This window comes from Falco rusticolus, chromosome 1, assembly GCF_015220075.1.
Source record: "Falco rusticolus isolate bFalRus1 chromosome 1, bFalRus1.pri, whole genome shotgun sequence".
Lineage (NCBI taxonomy): Eukaryota > Metazoa > Chordata > Aves > Falconiformes > Falconidae > Falco > Falco rusticolus.
This window is the reverse complement of record NC_051187.1, coordinates 97,268,814-97,293,343: the sequence shown is the minus strand read 5'-3', so window position 1 is coordinate 97,293,343 and position 24,530 is coordinate 97,268,814. Positions and strand designations below refer to the sequence as shown.

Sequence of the window (24,530 nt, the reverse complement as noted above, 5' to 3'; positions counted from 1 at the left end):
TCCTTTGATACATGAAAGCAAGCCATAATGCTCTTCCTTCACACAGATTTTCAGTTTGTTTTCATTTCAAACCTCAAAACAAAGCCTGATTTGGACATTTGCAAAAAGTCTTGGTGAAATACATTTGTTTATTGTTAATGCTCAGATGAGATTTGGAAACAAAAACATTTTCTGAACACTGTGTATAACTTTATATTATTTTAAACAGGCAAGTATCTAATTTCATTTATTTAGATTTAACCTTTATCTCAAGTTTACTCTTGTAGAGACTTTATCAAGAGGTTTCTTGCACTATATATACTGTAGTTTTAAAAAACCAATATATAATCCATTACACTTTATCATAGCTATTGTCCTGGCAGAATAATATGTTCTTACTAGAGGTCTTCACACATTTTGTAGTAAGATTTAAAGTAAGAAGACTTGAAGAATATTCAGTCTTTACATTGCATGTATTCCCCTGAGAGAAATGTTTATTCATTATAGCATCACTTTCAAATCAAAAGACATATGAATATTCATCATTAAAGAATGCAGCAGGGGGTGGGGGGTGTCATTTTCAGGTTTTTTTGAACAATGATGTAAAATCTTATAATTCCCTAAATAGATTTTAAGATCAATTTTTGCCATTTTGGTTGAGCAATATTAACAAAACAAAGCAAAGTATTTCCTAAGCACTGTCTCATCATAACATGTACATGAATAAAACCTAGCTTTTATGGATTCTCATTTATTTAATTTAAAATAAAAATGTAGTATCTGGAGAGAGAGTATATGCAGATTTGCTAAAAGACACACAACCAGAAAGCAGAGTAAAAGTTACTCCCTTTGAGCAGCAAGTAAACAGTTCTAAATAAAACCTATTACTTTTTACGTGCACCTGGTGTCAACTGCCACAGACATACCTCAACAGCCACATACAGAATGGGTACATGATAGCCAATCATGGTACTGTAGGCTCTTTCTTTGAAAAAGAGAGTTCAGTTGCTCATACTGACTTCTAACACCATGCTATTAATGGAAAATACATTCACCTACAGGAAAACCTGTGTATACATATATAATTAATGCTCTTTTTTCATACAGATAGAAGAAATTGTCAGATTAAGACACTACAACTGTAATTTATACACACATGGATTTAATGGGTACATGAGGGAGCAAAGAGGACAATACAGAATAAGAACAGAGGCTAGGAAGGCTACAACTTTTCCTCCTTCCTCTTCGTAACAGCACTGAAAATTCATACAGTCCCTAGTTGTTGTTTTGCACTTTGACTTTTTCCTCTACATACTCCAAAGCCAAGAGAAAAATAAAGTGTGTCATAGCTAACAACTGTCTCCCTCAGTCTGCATACCTGTGAGCCAGACGACCATGCAATTTATGGGGTTACTAAAGCTTGGGAGCTTACACCCTCTCCTCTCACAATTTCACTTAAGCTCAGGTTCAGATACTTACAGCCACAAACATCTCCACTGAATGACATATTACCAAAAGACATAATAATTCATTATGGGCAAGGAATATGTATCATCTTACAAGAAATAGTACTGATTAATATTTCCACTGATCTCTATAATAAAATGCAGATCTGATCACAACTTGTCTTTAAGTACTATTGTGAAAACAAAAATATTTCCAATAATATTAATAAATTGTAATACTTCAGGACATGTTAAAAGGCAAACTTTTCAATCCAGTTAGTTGAGCAGCCACAACAGTTATTTCTGGTTTTGAAGACTTACTCCTTCCACCCCCCCACCCCCACCCCGCATCAGAGCATCCTCTTTTTGGTGCAGGAGCAGTTTACATTCTAAATCTTGATATAAACTGAATTCTTTTTCCAAAGATTTATTTATCTCAAGTAGGTAGCAGGAAGCAGAACTTCAAAAACAAAAGAAGAAAACTAAATTTTATCTTTTTTTTTTTTTTTTTTTTTTTTAAATATCTCTTTTCATTGCACTATTTGTCTGACTAAATCGAGGGGAAAAAACAAAAGTCATGGCCTTAAAGTTCTCCAAATCTTAAACACTTTCAAAGGAATGCTGGGATGCGATGGCAATCTCACTTCCCATTCTAAATGAAGAAGTAAAATACAGACCATGGATTTGGAGGGAAGAAGAGATTTTTAAATTAGAAAAGAGTTTCATTTTTAATAGCTCCACCCTCCATCATAATGAAGCAGTGAAAAATTTCAAAAGCTCAGCTGAGCTTTGTCAGACTATGACAGATGAAGATATACAAACTATTTTTCTTTCTTCTGGTGGATACAAAATGAAACAAGGTCCTTGTCCTGTGAAACACTATTCACATTCTAAATGGAGCATAGTATTCCCAATTCCCATTGACTTCAAGTGCTCATGTTAAGTGTTATTTGTTGCATGGAAACATTTTTCATTCTCAGGAGGTTTAAGCTCCACTTGCATGAATAATATCCATTTTCCCATGCAACTGATAAGATTCAGGGAAAACTGTTCTTAATGCAAATTAGGTTACACCATGAATAGAATTAACCTAAAACAAGGATATAGAAAAGGAATGGAAAGCTTCTCTTCCATTTCCAGCTCAAGTATAGGGATGGGGGAATGATTCTGTGAACTGCACAGGTGAACCGCAGTTCATAATTTAGTTGCTGTAAAAAAAACACAAACTGTAGATGTTGATGTCACATGAAGAAGGTCCTCTAAGTATTATTTCCCTCTTTATTTCAGAAGGGTGACAAAAGAAAGCAATTTAAACTTATATTCAAGCATCCCTTACAGTATCAGTTCCAGCTACTTTTTCTCTTTATTTTATTACAACTGATGTTTGCTTGGAAGCAGCAAAAATCACATCAGTACTGCTGATAAATACTACAGTCCCCTAAAACATCCAGTCCATTTCCATATAACCCAATGGACACTCTAGGTCCCTTTAACTACCACAGGGTTGTAGTTCTAAAGTACAAGCAAGCACGCCTGAAACCATAACCTAATGTAGCTCAGATCAATACCCCCCAACATTTATCTCACCCTATAGAGGGGAGGGGGAGAAAAAGTGTCTTTGGAAGAACTTAACAGTGTTCAGCGGCAAACAGAGAAAACCAAATCAACCATAAGAAGGTAAAACATTAACTTTAGCCCGCCCTGCCACTCACCACTCCATCAGAAGTAGCTCAGCTTACATAAAGCAGAGGGTTAGTAATAAATAGATGGATTGTAGAATATGTGTTACATACTTGCTTTGACAAGCTCCTTGTCCCTACTCCCAGCAGTATCCAGTATAACTACTCCTATAGCACATAAATTTCATCGAAGCCTCATTGTCTAAAAAGAAGAGCCTCCACTCCCTTTTCTATGTTTTAGGAATAACTTATTCTATAAGATGTTTGTCTCATTTTATCCCTTTTATATAGCATAGCTAGATACAGAGCTATCTAATTAGGGCTAGATTCTACCCAGCAAAAGATAGTAAGGGAGTTTTAAAGATGATGCTTTACATAAAGTCTGTGAAGAAGTGCAATCCAAAATTACTTTCTTAATTCTTTTTATCTGTTTCCAGTACAGGTGTGTCCTGGTTGGCATATCAAGTTCAATTAAGAGACCAGGAAACATGCCTGCCTCTAGTTAAAATCACAAGGGTGGTCATACCTTTGTATCCTCTCCACCCAGTACTGAAGAATGTAAACATTCTTTCCAAAGTAGGGAGAGAAAAAAAGAAGGAAAAAAGCTGAAAAAAAAAATAAATATCTAAGATAACATTTAAAATAACATGCTTAAAATAACATATTGAATCATAGAGTATCCGATAAAAATAACACTCAATAAAATATTTATTCTATAGCATTGCTGATTAATTTCTCATTGTAGAGTATTCGTCAATGTATCTTCACACATACACTGGTGTATATAAGGTAGTAATTGAGCCCAATAATGGAAAACTGTAATTTCATTTGACTTACTGGTCCATTAACATGACCTGCTTCATGGTTGAAAAGCTACTTTAAGATTTGCTTGAACCGCAGAATATTTTTCAGATGTTTCCTCTCTACTCCCAAGGGTTCTGTCTTTACTTGCACATTTCCATATATATAATATTACAGAAGTTAATACAGTTAGATAAGGCTGTACTGTTTCCTCATTGCTAAGACCACAATGATTTCTAAAATATTCATATGTTATTACCATCAAAATAAAACAAGTATTGGCCTAAACAGACTTCTACAAGTGCACACAGTATTGGGGAGAAGACATCCTTTATCCATCAGGAGACACTTTGGCAGAAATGTCACCTAACAGTAATCCATGGGCACTTTTCAAATGTGTAACTACAAAATTCACTTACAGCTTGCATGCACCTTATCCTGAACTCTCTTTAAAATTTCAGGTTTAAACTCTCCCTTGGCATAAATATAGCTTAGTCATCATCACTGAAATATTCAGGAGTAGTTCTCAAGAGAAGCTTTTTTAAGTGACCTGTATTAGATGTAGTTTGGAGTGATGTTCATCACAAATGAATTATTGACTATAATACAGGTGGATGCATTTATCATGTCTTTCTCCTTTTGTGTGTTATATTGATATGCATTTGGATGCTTTAGTCTCCAGGTTTAAGATATTTTTTTAAGAAATTGTTCATATCACACGAGAAAGAAGCACTACCCATGCTATGAGACAAGTTATTTTCTGGATTGCTGTAAGGTTTCATCAGTGGATAAGAACTGTACTGGACAAGACAGCATGCCATTTGGATTATACACTTTCAGTTAGTATCACAATTCAGATATCCTGAGTTTCATTTTCACCATGTGAAAGCCAAAGGTCTTCATGTATTTGCACAAGCCATTAAAAAAATGCCAATGGGTATTTCATATCTATCTCTCAAAAATTTCTTAAATTAAAATGTTCTTACTGCAGTACCTGTGCATATAAAAATGGTGGATTAACCTTGGGTCTCAATTTCATGAAAATCATGATGTTATGCTGCTTTTCTAGGAACCACTAAAATAAAGAGAAAGGGCCTATCAAAACATGTTTATTATCTTAGGCACTAGAAACTTATTATCTGGGTGCAAATACATTTGTTGGTAATATTTAATAATTTCATTATTAATTTTGCTCTTTAGTTTTCTAAATGAATGCCAGGGAACTTCAAAGTCTTGCACAGGCTGGTGACAAGAGAATGATGTCTTAGACCAGCACATTATCCACATGTCAGAAATATATTCCAGCAGTAGTCTCTGGGGAAAACAAGACCGAGCAAAACTGAGACAGAACAGCTGAAAATAATTGAGGGGGGTGTGGGTGTGAGGAAGACTTTGAAAGACTTGTGAGAATACCGGGATTAAAAACATTAATTCATTATTTCTTCTGGTTGCATATAAACAGGCACAACAGAAGGTAACTGGACAGATCAGGAAGCAAAAGCTCTGCCAGACTGTACAGGCAGGATTAGAAAAACTGAGCCAGTTTATTTACTGAGAATTACTGCATGGTTTAAAACCCAAGCAGTGAATAAGGTCAAAGATAGTGTAGCTGTGCCAGACCACGAGAGAGGGGAAAAAGAAATTAGAATGCAGAAAGTCAGGCAAGATAAATCAACAATTTTTTTTAATAAGATTCAACTATTTATATTGGTATCTAGAAACATAAGCACCTCCACCTATTATATGGCAATGAATCAAAACCAGTACAAAGACTTAGCATTTGGACTTTGTCCCCAGGCTGATGACATGAAAGGCTCATTTGCTGGAAAAGTTTTTTATACAAATAGCACTATGCTATATTTTATATCTGAAATTAATCCTGATGGCAATGCACTGGATAAAAGGTTTAGGGAACAACAAAAAATAGCTTACAAGTACACAAGAAGAGAAAATGTAGCCAACAATTTTTATAACTCATATTTATACAGAATTTAAACTCTTTAAGCTTACCTTTTTAAAGATATAACACAGTTCTATTTTCTATTAAACTGTTAGGCAAAACTTCATTTTCCTTTTCAGCTTCTCCCACCGTTTCCCAAAAATTCTTTGTTGACTGTTTTTACACATTTACCTGCCTTCCAAAACACTGTTGTGAACAAAATGAACTGTAATGATCAAGCCCACACCTCTGACCATTTAGATATCTAAGAAAATAGAGATTGCTACCAGTCTTTCTTTTTTCTTCCCAGCTTAGAGAATGAACCAATAATTCTCCTTGTCAGACTGGAATCTCAAATCAACATAAGGCAAAGTCAGAAACAAAATTACAATACCACATGTGCTGCACACAGTTTACACAGAATTTGAAAGCAGCAAAGGGAAATAAAGGACAGCGTAACAAAAGGATATTGCCCCACTGAATATGTCATACATTAGTATCAGGAATACAATGTTTATACGATAACAAATAGTTTCTTCTAAATTTAAGAGACAGAATCATATTTTAGTAGGCTTTGTAAAAAATAACACCCCAAAGTACCAAAACCAACAAAAAAATCCCCCGAAACCAATTCTTGCAAACTACTTTGAATTCAACTTTTGAAGAAACTGGCTAGTTATGCTGCTTTCAGATATGTTGGGGTTTGAGTTTGGTAGGTTTTTTTGCTTATTGATGTCAGGTTTTTTAAATGTAAGCCAGCTAAAAGTTTGGCCAATAGATACCAGCAGCTTTAAGTCCTGCATTCCATTAGTTTAGAAAAAAAATCAATGCAAGCTTAAATATGTACAAATGGTGCTTAGCCTGCAAAAATTAAAACAAGGTAATAAAAAGAATAATTTCCTTACTTTGTGAGTTGGTGCAAAAGACAAATGCAATTGGCATCCATCAGTTCTCAGAAGTAAAAGGGTTGCTTTTCACTAGTGTCTCTTCACATTACTAGTCAAAGGGAAAAGGAAGTAAGCACAGCTGAAACGGCTTCACTGGAAACACCATTTTCTATAGTTTCAAGAGGCTTTCCTGGAGAAAGTAACACTTGGGTGTTAAATACAGATTTTTGCCTGTAACATTCCTGACCTATTCCAGGGCTGCATAAAACACCTAAATTCAGCAGTATAATTCTACTGGAACTAAAAGCTGGTTTAATTGTAGTTTAAAATATTTTTTTTTGCTGCTTTCCCAATCATGGCAGATCTTTTAAAGGGCCACAAATAAAAAAAGACCCTTCCAGTAAGGTAACTGTCTACTATTGTAATTGCACAGAAACTTCCTTTAAAGGACCAAGGAATATTTCAGATAGAAAGCATAATGTTTTTGAAAACTTAAAGAAAACTTTTAGAAAAGGGCACTGAAGTTGCCTAAACAAGACAAAAAACATCCAACACTCTTAGCACTTTCTGTTGAACCACAGCATGTTCAGCTCTCTGGCACTAGAGGCTAAATTCCATTCTTGGAGAAATCTGTCAGAGTTAGCCCAACAATAATATATCGAAAGAAAAGTCTGTGTTTTCTAGATGATAGGATATAAGAACTGAAAGAACAAGCCAAGGTAGTGCTTATCATGAACAAGACCACTTTTCCCCACATCTATCTTTCTTTCACACCAGTAGATTTTGTTCTGTTTGTGGCGTGTCATTAAATCGTTGGCATATCAGTGCAATCAAAACCCAGCCTATATCTCTACAATTATTCTGTGATTCAGGAGAGAAATATGGATGTGTTCACATTTTCACCTAAGCTCAAATTATGACTTCAGAGTAAGGAATTTCATTTCAGATCTAAAAGTGATAATCAGTGCAACAAGAACTGTTTAGATCATGGGGAGATTAGGTATAAAGGGGAAAAAAAACAGAATAAGAAAATAGAATTGCTGTGGGAAATGGAGTTATAAACAGAAAACTGCTTTATAAACTGTAGGATGCAAAACAATATTTTGGATTAATGTTACAGATAAGGTTACACAAACATTACTCTAGGAAACTAGGAAATAATTTATATACTGAACTCCTGGACAAATTAGCACTAATCCCTAAAAAGACTCTTTCAAACCCAGAAATTCCCTGCTTCTTTGAATCTGTTGGTAAATTATTGCAGTGTTATTATGGTGGGAAATTTTATTTCAAATAAATGTCAAATACTTGATAATGAAACAGGTGTTTAAGGAAAAAAATAAGTTTATCAAGTAGTACCCATGCTTTTATAATTTAGGAATAAAAGTAAATACTAAAGGGACCCTGTCATGCCCTTAAGACGGTAGGTTAGTATACACTGTAATATATGTCACAATGCAGTTCTTATAGATCCATTGTGTACAACTATGTCAACTGGTGTGTTAAATATTTTTTTACCTCTCTACTGAAAATCAAGATTTGATTTTTAGTTGTGTTAAGCTTAGAAACATTTTGATACCAAATGAGTTTCTTGCTTCACAAAATGCTCTAACCCAGCATGGTTCAGCATCATGTGGAAACTTCACTGTTTGCCAAAGTACATAAATTCTGCTGAAATCTATCTGGGATTTTTTTCAGACAAGCATCTAATATCATGAGACAATCTGTTGAGAAACACACTACATTACAACTTTTATCCTTAATTTCTGAGCTGTAATTTGAAGCACCTCTGTACATTGAAAATAGGAGGTCTGGCAGGCAGTGGTGATGGGTCCATCTCGCTGTTCACTTGTGTCTATGGCCAGAAATGTTAGTGGGACCAGGAGAGTGTTCTCAGCACCGGGCCAGAGAACGCACATTATCTTGCACTGATATTAAACTAGAAATGTATAACTAAAAATCTAAACATCTGAAGCCAAATAAATATTCTAAAACACAAACATAAGGAAAAAATGTTATCATTTATGTTATGTTAACAAAAGTAAACCACAAAACATTAAAAAATAAGAAGTTTCTATACATCTCACTTCAGGAGATACAATTCTTCACTGTTTCTGGGAAAGCTTACACAGATATTAATCATAAAAAGTGTAGCTGAACAAAGTCCTGGTTTTAACTTTTCAGCTAACCTCCTTCTTTTCACTGTTTCCAAACAGCATGTTTGCCTGCTCTTTTATCTTGCACCAGGCCTACCACACAGCCATGGCCTCTGCCTTGGGGCCAGTCCTCTGTCAACTTGCTAAAATATGTCGGACGATTTAGCAACTTTCTTACATTCCTCATGGGGCTATTAAATGCTATCTCTTCTTCATAATTCAGTTCCTTGAAGCTGGCATATTTACCCGTCAGTTTAATTATTTTACTGCTAAGCTTTTAAGTTCCTCTGCTATAGGCTGGGAACCCCAACATACACACAGTGTTAATGCGCCTTTGCCCAGGCATGTTATACCTTTGTAGTTGTTTACATCACTCTTCAATTACCTGCCTGCTTTAAAGATAGCATATATCAGTCTTGAAACTTCATAGATCTTAAAAGCTGTCTCATCGAAACATGATGTCTCTTGTACATTTCCCCATTCATATATTGCTTTCTGAAAAGTGAGTCAGAATGATTCATACTGTATCCCAAAAGGAACACCACCTTGCTCTCTCAGTTTTACACATCTAGTCAAACCTGGTTTTAATAGAAACCTTTTTTCTTTAAGACAGATTGTGTATGGCATTATTATATCACTGTTCTGAACTGTAGCTTTATTTATATAGAGAAAAACTTCTATAAGAAAGCACCTAGGAAAAAAGAATACAAAACCAAAATACCACAAAACTCACCTCCTCTCCGATTCTATCCTGAGCCTAGGCCTGTCAGTTTTATGTGTAAGTTTTACACTAAAAGAATGTATAAAGCTGTAAGCACCTTATGAAATTTGGCATGTTCTAAGCATACAGTGAAGTGCAAATCTATTCTGGATGTACTTAGTTAAGGAAACAAGCACCATTCATACACACAGGAAAGAAAAAAATTCCTCCCAGCTAAACAAAATATTTTTACTCCACTAGCACTTGATCTTTAAGTAGAGTTTTGTTGTGTTTAAAAGACGTACAGGAAAAAAGAAATCACACACTCATAACTCATTAATATTTGCTGGCCTCCTTTTCTATATGTCTGGTTTCTCTGTGGCAATTCTGTTGCAGAATTCCAGCTCAGTTTACTCTGGCTGAGTCAACATGACAACTCATGTGATACCTCTCCAGTAACAGTCATTTTTGACTGTGCCAAAGGTATAATTGCTGCATCAAAGAAACCAACTTAGAATATAAAACAATGAAAGCAGAGATATTACAACAGGTTAGAGGACAAATTACAGAGAAGAACTAAAAAAAATTAATAACTGCAAATTTGCTCCATACTGCCTATTGACTCCCTCTCCACTTCTCATTGGACTTCCACCTTGCATTTAATATAAAACTACAGTTTTCTAGCAGCAAGTTTTGAATTTAGGTTCAGATAAATGTCATAGGTTTCAAAAAAATAGAGGATACTCATAACATCTCTGCAGTAATCTAACAACCTACTATAAAAAAAAAAAGGTAGCTTGTAGCTACTTTTCTGTAAAACTGATACATTAAAATGATAACACTACCCTCAGACATATAATTTATATAGCTCTTTTGGGGCTACAACTATTATATGAAGAATGTATTATATTAAAAATCTGATAAAAGGGAAAAAATCTGACTCATCAAAGAGTTTTTTGGCCTATGATTAACCATGTAAAAAGACATCTCAAATTTTACAGTTACCCACTATTGCACAGAATGTGAAAGCTGTGCAATCAATATCAGTTAAGTCCCAGTGACAAGATTCATGGAATGTATTTACAAAATCTGTATCATCAATAGATAAAAATTAATACCTATTCTTTTGATCTTTCCATATTGAAATTTGTAGGAATTCATTAAGCATGAAGCTTAAAACTACAGGGTTGTCTAGCATTCTGCCTATGATTCTTTTCCAAAAGAAACTTTTGCTGCACCTCAGTCAGTATTGTCAGAGTTGTTTTTACAATTAGAAATTAAATTGTGTAGTTCAGAATGCATCAATATATCATTAGTATCTTACGTGATAATGTATTATACTTAAAAGAGTCAATTCTTCCAAACAATGTTGAGAAAGTATAATCACTGACTAAATTTACTTTCAATTGCCATCATCTAATTATCATTAGGGGTGAAATATTTATTCAGTATGTTATTATATATTAAGATCTGAAATCCATCTCAGGTCCTGCCTTAACTGTTTTGCATAAAAGCAGCTTCCATAGAGGAAGCCATTATTTAAGAAGAAAATAATAATAAAAAACAACAACAAAAAAGAACCCTCCTAAAACCAACTAAACAAAATCCCAAAACACTGTATCACACAAGTAATGAAAAATTTGTGGAAAAATTATTTTTTTTTCCTGCAGAAAGTTGCACATCACTAATATTGCTTTATATAGGAAAAGTTCTGCCCTGCAGCCTATCTACTGTATGATAGCTAACTGTCCTTGTAAATTATTTCTGTTCGTGATGTAAAGTAGTTTGTGGAAGTAGTTTTGCTTATTTCTGGATGTAGTATGTTCCAGTCAAAACATAGATCACATTTAGTATATTCAGACTGCTGAACACCTCATTTAGCAAAGTGTTCAGTGTACATTTACCTAATACCTATATTCAGAACTTCACTGGATATTTATGGGAGTGCAGTGTGCAGACCTTGCCCAAGACACCTTGCTGTACTTAACTATGCAAAGACAAAAAGATGCCTGCAGTGTCAATTCTACATTGGGAGCTACCCTTTTTTTCCACATTTGCACCTTCCGTTTTCCTCCAAAAACACTGAACTGCCTGCTTATGTCTTTTGGGCTGTGAGATAAATAAAAGCTTTTTTTTTTTTTTTTTTTTTTTTTTTGGTTCAGCTACCATGCTTTTAAATTTTGAATAGTGACAATTATCTAGGCAGCTGATCATTATTTGGTACCAACACATTCCCAAACCTAATGTTGAATTAAGATTGCATCAGTGGAATTCCCAAGCTGTGTTTCACTAACCTTAAACTAAATTATGACACTTAATGCCCCTTGGCCTTAAACCTCAGTGTTTCAACAGAATTATTTCAATGCTTAGAAGAAAAGGTTTTACCTAAAATCAGATAGTTTAGGTTATATTTTAAAACTACATACTTTTACAAATATATTTACACATATATTTTACTTAAGCAAACATAACTCTAAACTCTATAGAACTGCTTTGAAATATTAGCCGAAGAGCAAGAAAATTATAAATAATGCTCTGAAAAAATGAAACTGCTTTTAATTGAATAAGTGTTTACGATGAAACAAATAAATACTGTGCCAGTATTTATAGCTGTGCATTTAGGGATCACTAATTTTATTACTTTAGTTCTCTCTCGCAATTAAGAACCCAGATAGTTATGGCCAGAGTACAAAATAATTGAACTGTTTTCCTAGCTCTGGTTTAAATCATTTTCACTGCAAGAAGGAAGAAAATAATTCAAACAATGTTGAATTAACCTTGCATATAAATATATTATGAAGATGTCTCGAATTTATTTAGATAAATATTTGTGTTATAAAACTATCCTAAGAATTATTGTATTATAATACAATTAAAATTAGTAGAAACTACAATTGCACCACATATGGTGAAATAAGAAACCCCAAACCTTACTTATTATTAGGGAAAACTTATTTTCCTAATCAGAGGAATCTTCAAACACAGTTTTCAAATATAAATACACCACCACAGCCCCCCTCACGCTTATGCCCATGAATAAGAGTCCTATTAAAAAAAAAAAACACAATAGAAGCAATCAACCCATAGCATTAGTAGAGAGGGACTAGAAAAAGAGACAAAGAAGCGATAAAGGAATCATATTCTAGACATGGTTTAGAAATTCCCCCTGCCTGACATTATCTTATTTGCTTCACATCTTTTAACATCTAAGGAACTACAGACATAAAAAAAAAATATCTTGTCTGATAACAAAAACATCACTTCTATACATAGGCAATTGACATGAAGTCTGAAAAATACAGATCAAAGAAGCCAGTTTCATTAAAAGTCAAGATTGAAGAAAGATTTATTAAGTTACTGGGGTGTGGGGGGTGTGACATTATATAAGCATAATTTAAAATTTATTACTTTAGTAGAAAGAAGCAAACCTGTTACACATATCAATGTATTAGAAAGTAATTATTTCGTGGCCTTATGGTGTAGGCTACATTACATCATTACATGGAAAATGAAAAGGTTACATATTATAATTAATTATCACTTCATATTCTATGGAAAATAAACTGATGTCCAAGAATTAACTTTAGTTTTGAGAGGGAATTTGGAAGTATTTTAGTGAATAATCAAGAGCTTGAGATAAATCTGGTTTTGTATTACCTGACATCCAGTTTGCTAAAATCAAATACCACCTGATTAAAAACAGAATTCCTATCCATCATCCTTGACTTTAATTTTCTGATTATAACGAACAAGAATAACACTGGTAGTTTCAGATCCACTGAGAGAGAGTATCAAGACCTGCATTTAGTCCTAGAGTTGTTTCAGCATTCACAGAGCAAGGGAAGCTGTTCCATTGAACACATAATGTGTTTTCCTCTATGAAAGCACCCTGGGTTCTCTGCTATATGCTGTATGAAGCAAGATCTTGCTTTGCATTAGTGAGAACACTTAGATGACATCACTCTTAAATGTATCCATAAAAGAAATACTTCAGTCACTCAAATGTCCCCTTGACGTTTATTTTTCTTTTATTGATTATATGCCTGAAATCTTACACAGTTCCTAAGCAGCAAAAAGCTTCCTTCTCTTTTTTTTTTTTGTTTTGTTTTGGTTTTAACACCGTTCTTTCTCCATCTTTTAACTTAGTCTATATTTATTAAATACTTTGATGTTAACTTTCCCACAATAAAGAACACAGAATTTTCATTAAATGTGTGGACACCTCAACTTCTACATATTTAACTTTTCTAGGATAGACATTCATGCACAAATGTCAAATAGTGCATGTAATTAGTTTTTTACTAACATATCATTGCATCTTTTGTATAGTTATTTAGTTACTTTGTACCCATTTTCAAGGGCCTAAAGGCTTAAACTATACTATATTTAGCTTTGGTACATGTCATCACATGTCTAAATTTTATTTTAGTCTTCTATTGATTTAAAGCATTTAAACCGAAATACATCCTTGGAGAGGAAGACAAAGAACTTCACAAATGTACTAATGAGATGTGACAATAGAGTAATTTTTCTGCAGATCCCTGGGCTTTATTGCTACAGTCATTTGTAAGGATCAAAGAAATTATTCTGAAATTTATCTGGAAGAAGCTTTTGTCCAAGGAGTAATGCAAATCTCAGAAATATTTTCTCCCTAGCCCCTTCCTGCAGAAACATGTAATACCTGGCAACTGCAAAAGTCCTATAGGTTAGCATTTATAATTTAAGAACAGGAGGGAAACTGTACTTTTAACATCCTTCATTTCATTTTTTATTCTTTCACACCCCCTGTTACTTTTTCCAATATAAGATTGTTTATGGTCTCAAACTATCAAAAATGTTCTCTTCTACTGCATCAACTACTTTGCCAGTACAGAATCCACATTTCCAAAAATCCTCTCTTCTGTTTTTTACGCCTCAAAGCCTGGAATATCTTAAAAGTAGCTGGCTTTAAAAAGAGTGCACACTGAGCACATACAAAAAATTTTGAAATGTTTTTAACAGTTTGCAAAGTTCCTTACAGACAGACATAAAAAAAAAAAAAAAAAAGGTTAATTACTTCAGAGAAACACAAAACAAATCCTACTTCTCCATTAAAAGATTTATACGTGCATTAAGAAAATATCCACCTGGAACATAACAGTAACTGGATATGCATCTGAACAAAAATCTCATCTTTCTATGTGCTTCACCCATTTAAGTTTAATGAGAAAATTGCATCTAGGTCCTGGACAGAAATGTAAATATTGTGCTGGCCTGTAACCTTCAGGTAGTCTTAAAACAATGCATCAGATTTACTTAACCAATTGAAATATTTGGAATCCAAATCCATAAATTTTTGAGATTTTGAGTTCTCTTATGCTTTAACATTTCATTATGTCTTTCTTTCAACTACATACAAACACAACATGATAAGCTGTTTCTGAGACAATAAACAGGAATATGGTCCCTAATCATGACTGTCATCATGGAGCACCATTACTCTGAAGAAACTTTATTACCAGTGATAATGCATTAAAAATAAACACAGGATGAATATATTTCCAAAACTAGCAATTAGGAAAGAAAAGGTCTCACAGTTTGATCTCTTACACCTCTCAAATGCCTGAGAGAGGGGAGACTTATTTCTTCAGATCAACAATCAGAATTGATACATCTCATGATTTAGCTTTCAATTTATTTGAAAGGTTGAGCTAGGGATGCAGGTCCACCTGTTTTCCTCCTGTGAAGTTTTTTGGGGTTTTTTGTTTGTTTGTTTTAAATTGCATCTGTTGATATTCCTTCCCCCTCCCCACCCCGCCCCCCTCCCCGCCTTGTATCCACCGTGACCTCATATTTTAGTACACCAGGAAAATACACCCCAGGAAAATATGCTGTGTCATGAAAACTATTTGTTGTATCAGACTATTAAAATCATAATCTCTACAGAATATTTATAGCCACATAGCTAACCTTGTTCAAATAAGAATTTCTGCTCTTAACATGACTAACATACCTATGCCCGAAAACACTTGCTGTGATTGCACATGTAATCATAATCACAGATACATATAATGATAATGCTCATCTTAATGGAGATTTCATACATTCTTCATCAAAATGAGCAGAAAAGGTAGATGTTTCTGCAGAAAGGGGCTAGGGAGAAAATATTTCTGAGATTTGCATTACTCCTTGGACAAAAGCTTCTTCCAGATAAATTTCAGAATAATTTCTTTGATCCTTACAAATGACTGTAGCAATAAAGCCCAGGGATCTGCAGAAAAATTACTCTATTGTCACATCTCATTAGTACATTTGTGAAGTTCTTTGTCTTCCTCTCCAAGGATGTATTTCGGTTTAAATGCTTTAAATCAATAGAAGACTAAAATAAAATTTAGTGGAGGGATCATAAAATTCTGGGTTTACTTTTACCTAGAAATACAAAATACATTTGATTTATCATTATGAAAGTCACAAAAATTTTAGAGCAAAACATTTTAACATATGTAACTGAATCACATAGTTTCCTTATACAATATAAACCATTTTTGTACACACATGCTCTTTCTAATCATCTATGCTTTTAAATTTTCTAGAATATATTTCAATCTCTGTAACTTAAAAATTCTATTTCATTGCTCTTGTCTTGCTGCTTTGGGCCAAAAAAAATCACTTACATGTCTAAATAAGGTTGATTTTGCATTACTTACTGATGATGTCATGCTCTTGGCTAAACGTTTACATATCAAAATATTAAAATTAATTCAAGAATATGCTGACAGTTGGCAAAACACAGAAAATGGTTGGAAACATTTTTTAAGGAGCTTGATTTTATGTGTCCACTCTGTAAGCTCTTCTGTTTAATGAGTCTGAGATCAACCTACATCTAATCTAACTTTGCAGTTATCTCACAGATTATATGTCCCCACCATTTACATGCAAACCAAATCAGAGAGACCAAAGAATTCCTCATATTAAGCAAGTCTGCAGCCTGAATCAGTTATGTTTGGTACAAAAGCAGCTGTATCGACCTACAGGTCATCTAATAAGCTCAATCAGTCATAGAAGGACTTCTTTTTCTTAAACCATTTCTTCCTTTGAAAGGCCATTGAAGACTTGCAGAATATGAGTTAACTTCATTAGGCTCTGTAATGCGAGTGGTACTACGTTACCCTGTAGTAGTTAGTATGTAGAGAGTTAGGTAACTAAAAACGTTATTTAAAGAGGACGCAAAGTTAAAAAGGAACTTGCCAAAGCAAGCTGGAAGCAAATGTTAGGAAGACAAGTTGGGGTTTAACACCAAATTCAGGCTGGATGCAGACTGTTCACATATCACTACTCTCATTGGAGCTGTTCTTGCTTGGCCACCTTAGGTGCTCAGTGAGGTGGGCCTTTTTTGAAGCGCAGGCCAGAGGAGAATCTCTTTTAGTAGCCCAACAGTCACAGGAATAAAAGAAGCTTCATTTTAGTGTCTCTGCCCTTCCATTTTTCATATTGAAAAACTGTTTACTCAGTTTGTAGAGCAAAAGGGTGTTACTTTTACTCAAATGTATAGGGCACTCACCTTCATTGTGGAAGATTCAGTTTCCAGTCCCTTTTTCCCTGAATATTTAATGATCTATATAAAGATGTGCCTGAGAACGACGGCATATGGTAAGCATGTTTGGTCAGGGTCAGGGCAACCTCACTTCTAATGCAGAAAGCACAGTGAAATAGCTGTTATCTCAATGGCTTTAGCCCAAATTAAGGTAACAGAAGACATATTCACAAAAAAAATAGAACAGGTATGTGTGTTCTCTACCAATAACCATGAGACTGGACTGAAAACCCAACTTAAATCAAAAAAACAAAGCCCACACACGCGAGATATTGTGAGATTCATGATAAAATCTGGAGAGTTGGTAAGCCTGGTTGCAGCACCTGTGAAAGGTTAGTTAGCACATACACTTGAAGGTGTATTACAGAAAGTTGTAGACACACTACAGACATACAGTATTTGCATATAAAACAGACAGAACATGCACTGCTGCAGGCACACTACAGGTGGTAGGTATTGCAGCTATGATTAATGCTTATTGTGTAAAGAATAAATTGATCCATTGCTAATCAAACAGTCTAATAATCCAAAATTCCAAATCATAAAGAAAAATAAGGTACCCCATACTACTAATAAATATGCTACTTACTGCCCTATATCTGTGGCTTTCTGCAGTTGAGATACATGAAGAATTTATAGCTCAGTATTTCTAATGTAACAAAATGTTAGCCATGTTGTAACTTCAATTGCTTGATTTTCATTTGTTATCTTTGTACAATAAATGCAAGACTGCATTATATATATGTATATATAGCCGTTGTAAAACTTCTACCAAATATTGCAAAATATATTTCAGATTAATGAACTTATCACTTGAATTAAAGTGTTATAGGTTCAGTTAAATAGAAAAATAATAAGAATTCACTAATATAACTTGCTTTTGTGTACAAAGACATGTAAAGAATGACTGATTTCTCAACAGCTTACACATTTACCTTTCTGCAAAACTTTTTGTGGGAAAGACAGTGATTTGACTGAGTGGGTAGTACAGAAAAACATGCATTAACACTACCATCGCTGTAGATAGCCTGCAGGAAAACTGAGGTCTTCCATTCCCAGTCTCATTTGATATCTTTAACGCTCAACGCCGAGGGTAGGATTTTCCAACACTAAGTTCTAGCATTGAAATGATCAAAGCTGTAGTATTGTTTAGTGTTGCAAATCTCAGTCTTGCCAACGTAGTATGCTTTTGTGGCATTTCTATATCCAATAGTATAATAAATCAAGATTTTTATTATTTGCCCCAGAATTTGTACTGCTATTTTTTTCTTTTTTCATAAAACAGGATAGCTTATGCTGAGCAAATACGGTATAGATAGCAAATATCAAAAACAGTGAGAAATACTTTAGTTTTTATCTTTTGTATCCTCAAGCTTAGATTCATCCAATACTGAATGTTAATGGAACATGAATATTAGAAAAGGGATGGAATATGACAGTGCATATGGAAAATATTAGGTTTTCTTCTCTATTAGAACTTTGTTTTAACTTAATGCTGAATAGAGTGTTTTAAAGAGTTAGAGCTGAACAGTTAGAAAAGTGACAGTCTTTATATATTGAGTGTCAGAAGTAATCTGTTATATAATTCAAACAATTTCATTGTTTATGCTTTTAATTGTTCAGTAGTGCACACAGAATTTGATTTATGTGTCGGAGGGGGTTTAAGTGCTTCTATTAACATTCTCAATTTCATCTACAGGAAGCTCTTTTTAAAATGTCTAACACATTTAAAGTGATTTGATATTAAAACATTTTGGGAACTGCAACTTTACAATATTATTCACAAAAAGAAAATTTTATTAAACAGTTTATTTCTTTAAGACTTTTCAATTTTGGGGTAGCCCACTTTTGCTAATTTGGGAGCTCACCTTGATTTCATGTTTTCTTAATTTTCAGAACACCCACTAAAACTCAGGGAGTACTTGGGAATGCCTAGGACTTCTAAAAATCATGCCAAGAAAATCTTAAACTGGTTAAAGAGAAAAAAAAAAAAAAAAAAAGAACAAAAAAGAAACCCCAAAAGCTTGTCAGTAATTAAAGAATTAAAAATTAGAATCTACTTTTAAATCTTTGTGCTGCTAGAAGTGGTAAATTATGAAAGTGAATTAAGTCCTTTATTCTACCTTGTTTTTTGAGAAATTACAACATTCCTTTGAAATTAACAGGTTGCCTTCAATGCAAAAATTCACTCAGTAGGCAGGTATGTGGGATCTAGGAGACCCACAGGTCTCTACCCTTCACACTATTGAATATCAAAATAGAAAGGATGCACCAAACTGTTTACAGAATTTTTAAAACATACTTGATTTTGGGGCAATATCTATATGGCAAAGAAGCAATAATTAAACTGCAGGATCTTTGCAGATAGTGAAAACACTATTCAGCAAACTATTTAATATTTTCTGACCGAGTTTGTCTCAGAGAAGTCTGAGGGGGGACCTCATCGCAACCTACACCTTCCTCTAGGGGGGCAGCAGAGGGGTAGGTGCTGATCTCCTCTCTCTGGTGACCAGCGATAGGACAGGAGGAAATGGAATGAAGCTACATCAGGGGGAGTTCAAACTGGACATTAGGAAAAGGTCCTTCACTAAGAGGGTGGTCAATCACTGGAACAGGCTCCCCAGGGAAGTGGTTACAGCACCAAGCCTGTCAGACTCCAGGGAGAATCTGGATGACGCTTTTAGTCATATGGATTAGTTTTAGGTAGTCCTGTGAGGAGCAGGGAGTTGGACTCGATGATCCTTATAAACCCCTTCCAATTTGAGATATCCTATGATTCTATGACTTCTTTGGCACACTTTTACATTCATTTTTATGATGTGACTAAAAGACTTCATAGTAGAGCTATCTGAAAATATGATCTATTTCCCTAGGAAGTAAAAACTTTATGCATCTTTTTTATTCCTTTTCTGTTTTATAAGTGATCTTTATTATTAAACATACAAATTTTTATATATTTACAGTTCTAGCATTACAACTAAAATCTACCCTATTATATAACCTACTGTGTTATATAACATATAATTTTGTTTGTAAGGGGAAAAAGATTACAAATAAAAGTGTGCCAGAGTATATTTACAATAGGTAGTATTTTCCTTGACTTTCGTGGTCTTAACAATATTCAGAAGATGTTACAGCTCTCAGAAGCTTCCTCAAGATGGAAAACAGCAGTGAGTATGTTCAAATCATGGCAAGAAATAAGTTTCATTAGCTGTATAGCGTAACTCCTTAATGCTATATATCTACATATATCTACAGACAAATGCAAATCTACCATTATGACTCTATTAGAAGTATTTGCAATAACTCTGCTATATTTGATAAATTAATTCACAGTAATTGGTTTCATGATCTTATTCTGGCTATAGCGTATCCAGTTACAATTTTGAATATGAAATTACGTATTTCAAAATGTCGGTTTTGTTACAGTTCCACATGGAATGCATACTGATTACAGCTACTTTATAAATATAGGTGGCCTAATAAAATCAAAAGAATCATGTTAAACTACCGTTGGTTGTGAATTCTGTCAAAATTCAATATAATTAAATAAATAAAAAGATAAACATACAACAAAAATTACTGGCCTACTTTGTGTACAAAGAATGAGAAACTTTCTAAAGAAGTGGAAATTTTCAGTGGTTGTAAGACTGAGACCTATTAAATCTTTTTATTAGGTCAAGAAATAAAAGTAGGTATAATTTTAGTGATATATATGGGGGTAGGCCTTTCTGAAATTACTTCTTTCAGACATCAGTCTTGCCTTCTACTGTATCCATTGTTGCGTATCTTGGAAACAAAAAGACAAAATATTGAGTATTACTAATTATGCAATCTAGATTTAAAATGAAACCAAAAGAACCATACAGGTAAAACTTATTCAGTATTATTTTGTATGAAGACTGTATAAAAATAAAAACAGTTTCTTCCCAGAAACCTCATATCTTTTTTTAACACCATGACCATTTGTTTCTGAAAGTAAACCAGTCTTGCATTAATTTCAAACACTTAGAATGTACAATTTTTTCTGATCTTTATCCCAATTTTAGGGAAATGTTCACTAAAAAAAAATAAAATAAAATAAATGGGAAAAAATCAACCAGCAGTATTTTTAATAGAGTTTTTACTGGTCTAACTTTTGGACTAAGATTAATTTCATACTTTATTCTAGAAATAAGATAAAAGGACATTGTTAGCATTTTCCAGAATGGAAAGGAGGAATTGTGAAAGGTAATTGGTAATGCTTGGGAAAAGGAAAGAATATTGGCTTGATCAAGAGAGACTATGTTGTGAAATACTTAAGTGTCTTAACACTGTTGAGTTCTTCCATACACAAACCTTGACTCATCTTCTATCATCAGCTTCCCAACAACTGCAAAGCTATGTCAAAAAGTACTAGGGTTCTCAAATTAGGTTGTACTTAAAAGTTTATACTCATGAATATCAGTCCAGCATTTTGAAAATGCAAATCTTGCTAAAGTTATGATTCTTTTCCTATTTATCTAAAAGTTATGTACTATTTGAACTCAGTCTCCAAGATGAAAGTGCTAACTAAAAGAGCACCTGCACAAAGCTAATGAAAAACCGGTTTGTTTCATTTCTGAAAAAGAATCAACTTGCATTTTCAATATAAAAGGGTAATCACTCTAGTTTCAGCTCAGAAGATTCAGATCATTAAACAATTAATATACAAGAGGCTGAAGAAACAGAGTGTATACTGTTATGAAAAATCCACTTATAGAATTACAGTTATTTTGTCCCACCACAATGCTTTATAATGAGGACCAACCCTTTAAAGCCCAAGCAACACGAACAATATAGGACTATAGGTATTTATTTGATTTTATTTATTTTTATATCTGATGTTTATCCAGCACAGAAAAGATGTTCTTCCTAGGTTGGCTGGATCTGGGCATATTCAGAAATACATGAAGATTCTGGGTATTTCATGGTACAGGAAAGGATCAACTACTCAGATCAGAATAGTTTATTCATTTTCATATTATTCAATAGCAACCTATAGTGAAGTGTATTACAGTACTTCCTATAAAAATAAGTGTCATACAATCTCTGAACAGAATGAACTGGAACAGGATTGTTTGGATAACACTGATCAGAAAAAATATTTTTGTGTTATGATATTTCCAAGAGAGTTCATGACAATCTTATGTGATGGAAAAATATAGCACACCATATTGTCTTGTAATTCATATCAGGGGACTTTACTGCAAAGGCATATGGTGTGGTCTCATTCCTTAGTTGCTGAAATGTTGCATCTTTATTTACTGCTCTTCATATGCAAATTATGTAAAGACTCCAAAGAGTGACAGAAGACTTGCAGCTTGATTCATGAAGGCAAGCCTCTGCTACTCTCAGATCTTTAGCCTGAATTCAGATCAGCAAAACCACATTGTCTGGAATTTCATCAATACATTTTCCAGTACTGTAAGTTGTGATGCTGATGAGTTTAATACAATCATCCATGAATTTTCTCATGTGGCAGAGGTTAAAAATGACCAGTCGACTATTTTGTTTCCATCTGGCCTTGCTAGACTATTCACAGAATGGTAACATCCACAGTCTGCTTGCTCACAATGACTCACAGTGCTGCCTACCATTCCCTGCTCATCTCCATACTGAAGCTAAGCTTACACCGAAACAGGTCATCTAACACTTTCTGTACTACAACAGCCAAATCATACTGACACTTGCTCATAAAAATATCCTCATGTTTATGTGTAGTTTTATTTAAATAAATAGGCCTGCTACTGTAAGGGTTTGTAGCACTAATCCACCAGAACAAACAAAATGTAAAATAATGGCATGCGTTTCTAAGTTCTAGGCCTTATTTATTGCCTGTCTTAATACAGCAACTAGAAGCCAAAAACCAAGACACTGGTTTACTATATATTGGCTGTCCCCTTACAAATTCACACCACTATGACTGTTGCTGTTATGATCTGGTCAGGAGGCATACCATATCCTATAGTTAAATAAAATGGTGAGATACTCTTCTTTTAGTCTTGTGAAAACATCTCATAGCTTATCCTTTCTTCCTTTATTTATTCCACTCCTTTTTCTTTAGTAAATTTGTTTAAAAAGGAAGTCTCATCATTTAAATTGCCACTGATAATTCATTAAGCCAGCATCTGTTACTACCTCTTTTTACAATATATTCATAGCTCTGTACCACAGAGTGAAATTTGTTGCATAGATGGATTTTAAATATACTTAGTGTTCATAATTACATTTTTCTTTTACCCACTGTCATAGTGTACTTGAGGGTGGGCAGATACAGAGTCAACTCCTGGTATGTGATTGGCAGCTGTTCTCTTTCCTAATGAAGAATCACAGATCACAGACAACTGAATATACAAAATTTCTTGATCTAGATGAAAAGCAAAACAGATCAAGGAAGACTAAATGAGAAGCTAGATGCAACAGTCCATTAATGCCTGACTCTTTCTTTCAGGAAGGAGGGTGGCTAAGCTCCTAGTCATTTCTTAATTCAAATTGAATATACAATTTGAATTACCATGTGCTGCTCAAAAGTTCAAGTATAGGTGTTAATATTTCAGTGTGCCCTGGTTTAACATTACTGTGTTAAACTGTGATTAGTCCTACCATCAAATACATACAGCATTAAAAACTAAGAAAGTAAAGTAAATTGCACACCTTTGGTGTTCACCTCAAGTAATCCATTACTGGACAAGAAATGGGTTGATGAGGTTAATCTACTGATGCTCAGCTATTTGTTGTTTGTCACAGTTGTAGGGAGTTATCCACTGATTGTCAACATTTACAATAAGCTGTTAACTCTAAATAAGGAACAAGTACTATAGGATAAAATGGTTTTTGGTTAAACTTCGCTTGTGGTTTAGTTACACTTTAAAGTAATATTTTTATTGTCAAAATAAAAACAAGAACAGGCAGCAGACAGACATGCACAGAGTACACTTGACAATGCAGTCAAAATACAACGTCTAAATGTTTTTGATTCAATGCACTAATCTGTGTTCAAGAATCTATCTTTACCTAAAAAGAGTTCTTCTCTTAACGTTTGGAAAAAATCTCAGAAACATGCTTTCCATCCTTGTTCCATTTTCTTACTGAGATACATAGTGATTATAACTTTTCATTGTACAATCTATTCTTAGTTAAAACATTTGAAGTGAAATGTCAGTTGATGGCACTAGATGAATTTATTTATTTATTTTAAATCAGCTAGATAATAATAAACCCTTGCCCGCCTTATAGGGAAACATGGGGAAAAATCATAGGGATTAGGAAATAATTACGTGGACAGAAAATTGCAAAATAAGATTCAGCATGACAATGTAAAAGAAAGAATCAAATGCAGAAAAATTATGT

General features: G+C 33.9%; 1 protein-coding gene across 1 annotated transcript in view; it reads right to left on the bottom strand.

Annotated features, from left to right (window-relative positions):
- The window catches only part of PCDH7 (protocadherin 7), a 283,418-nt gene that overhangs the window by 86,064 nt on the left and 172,824 nt on the right, over nt 1-24,530 (bottom strand).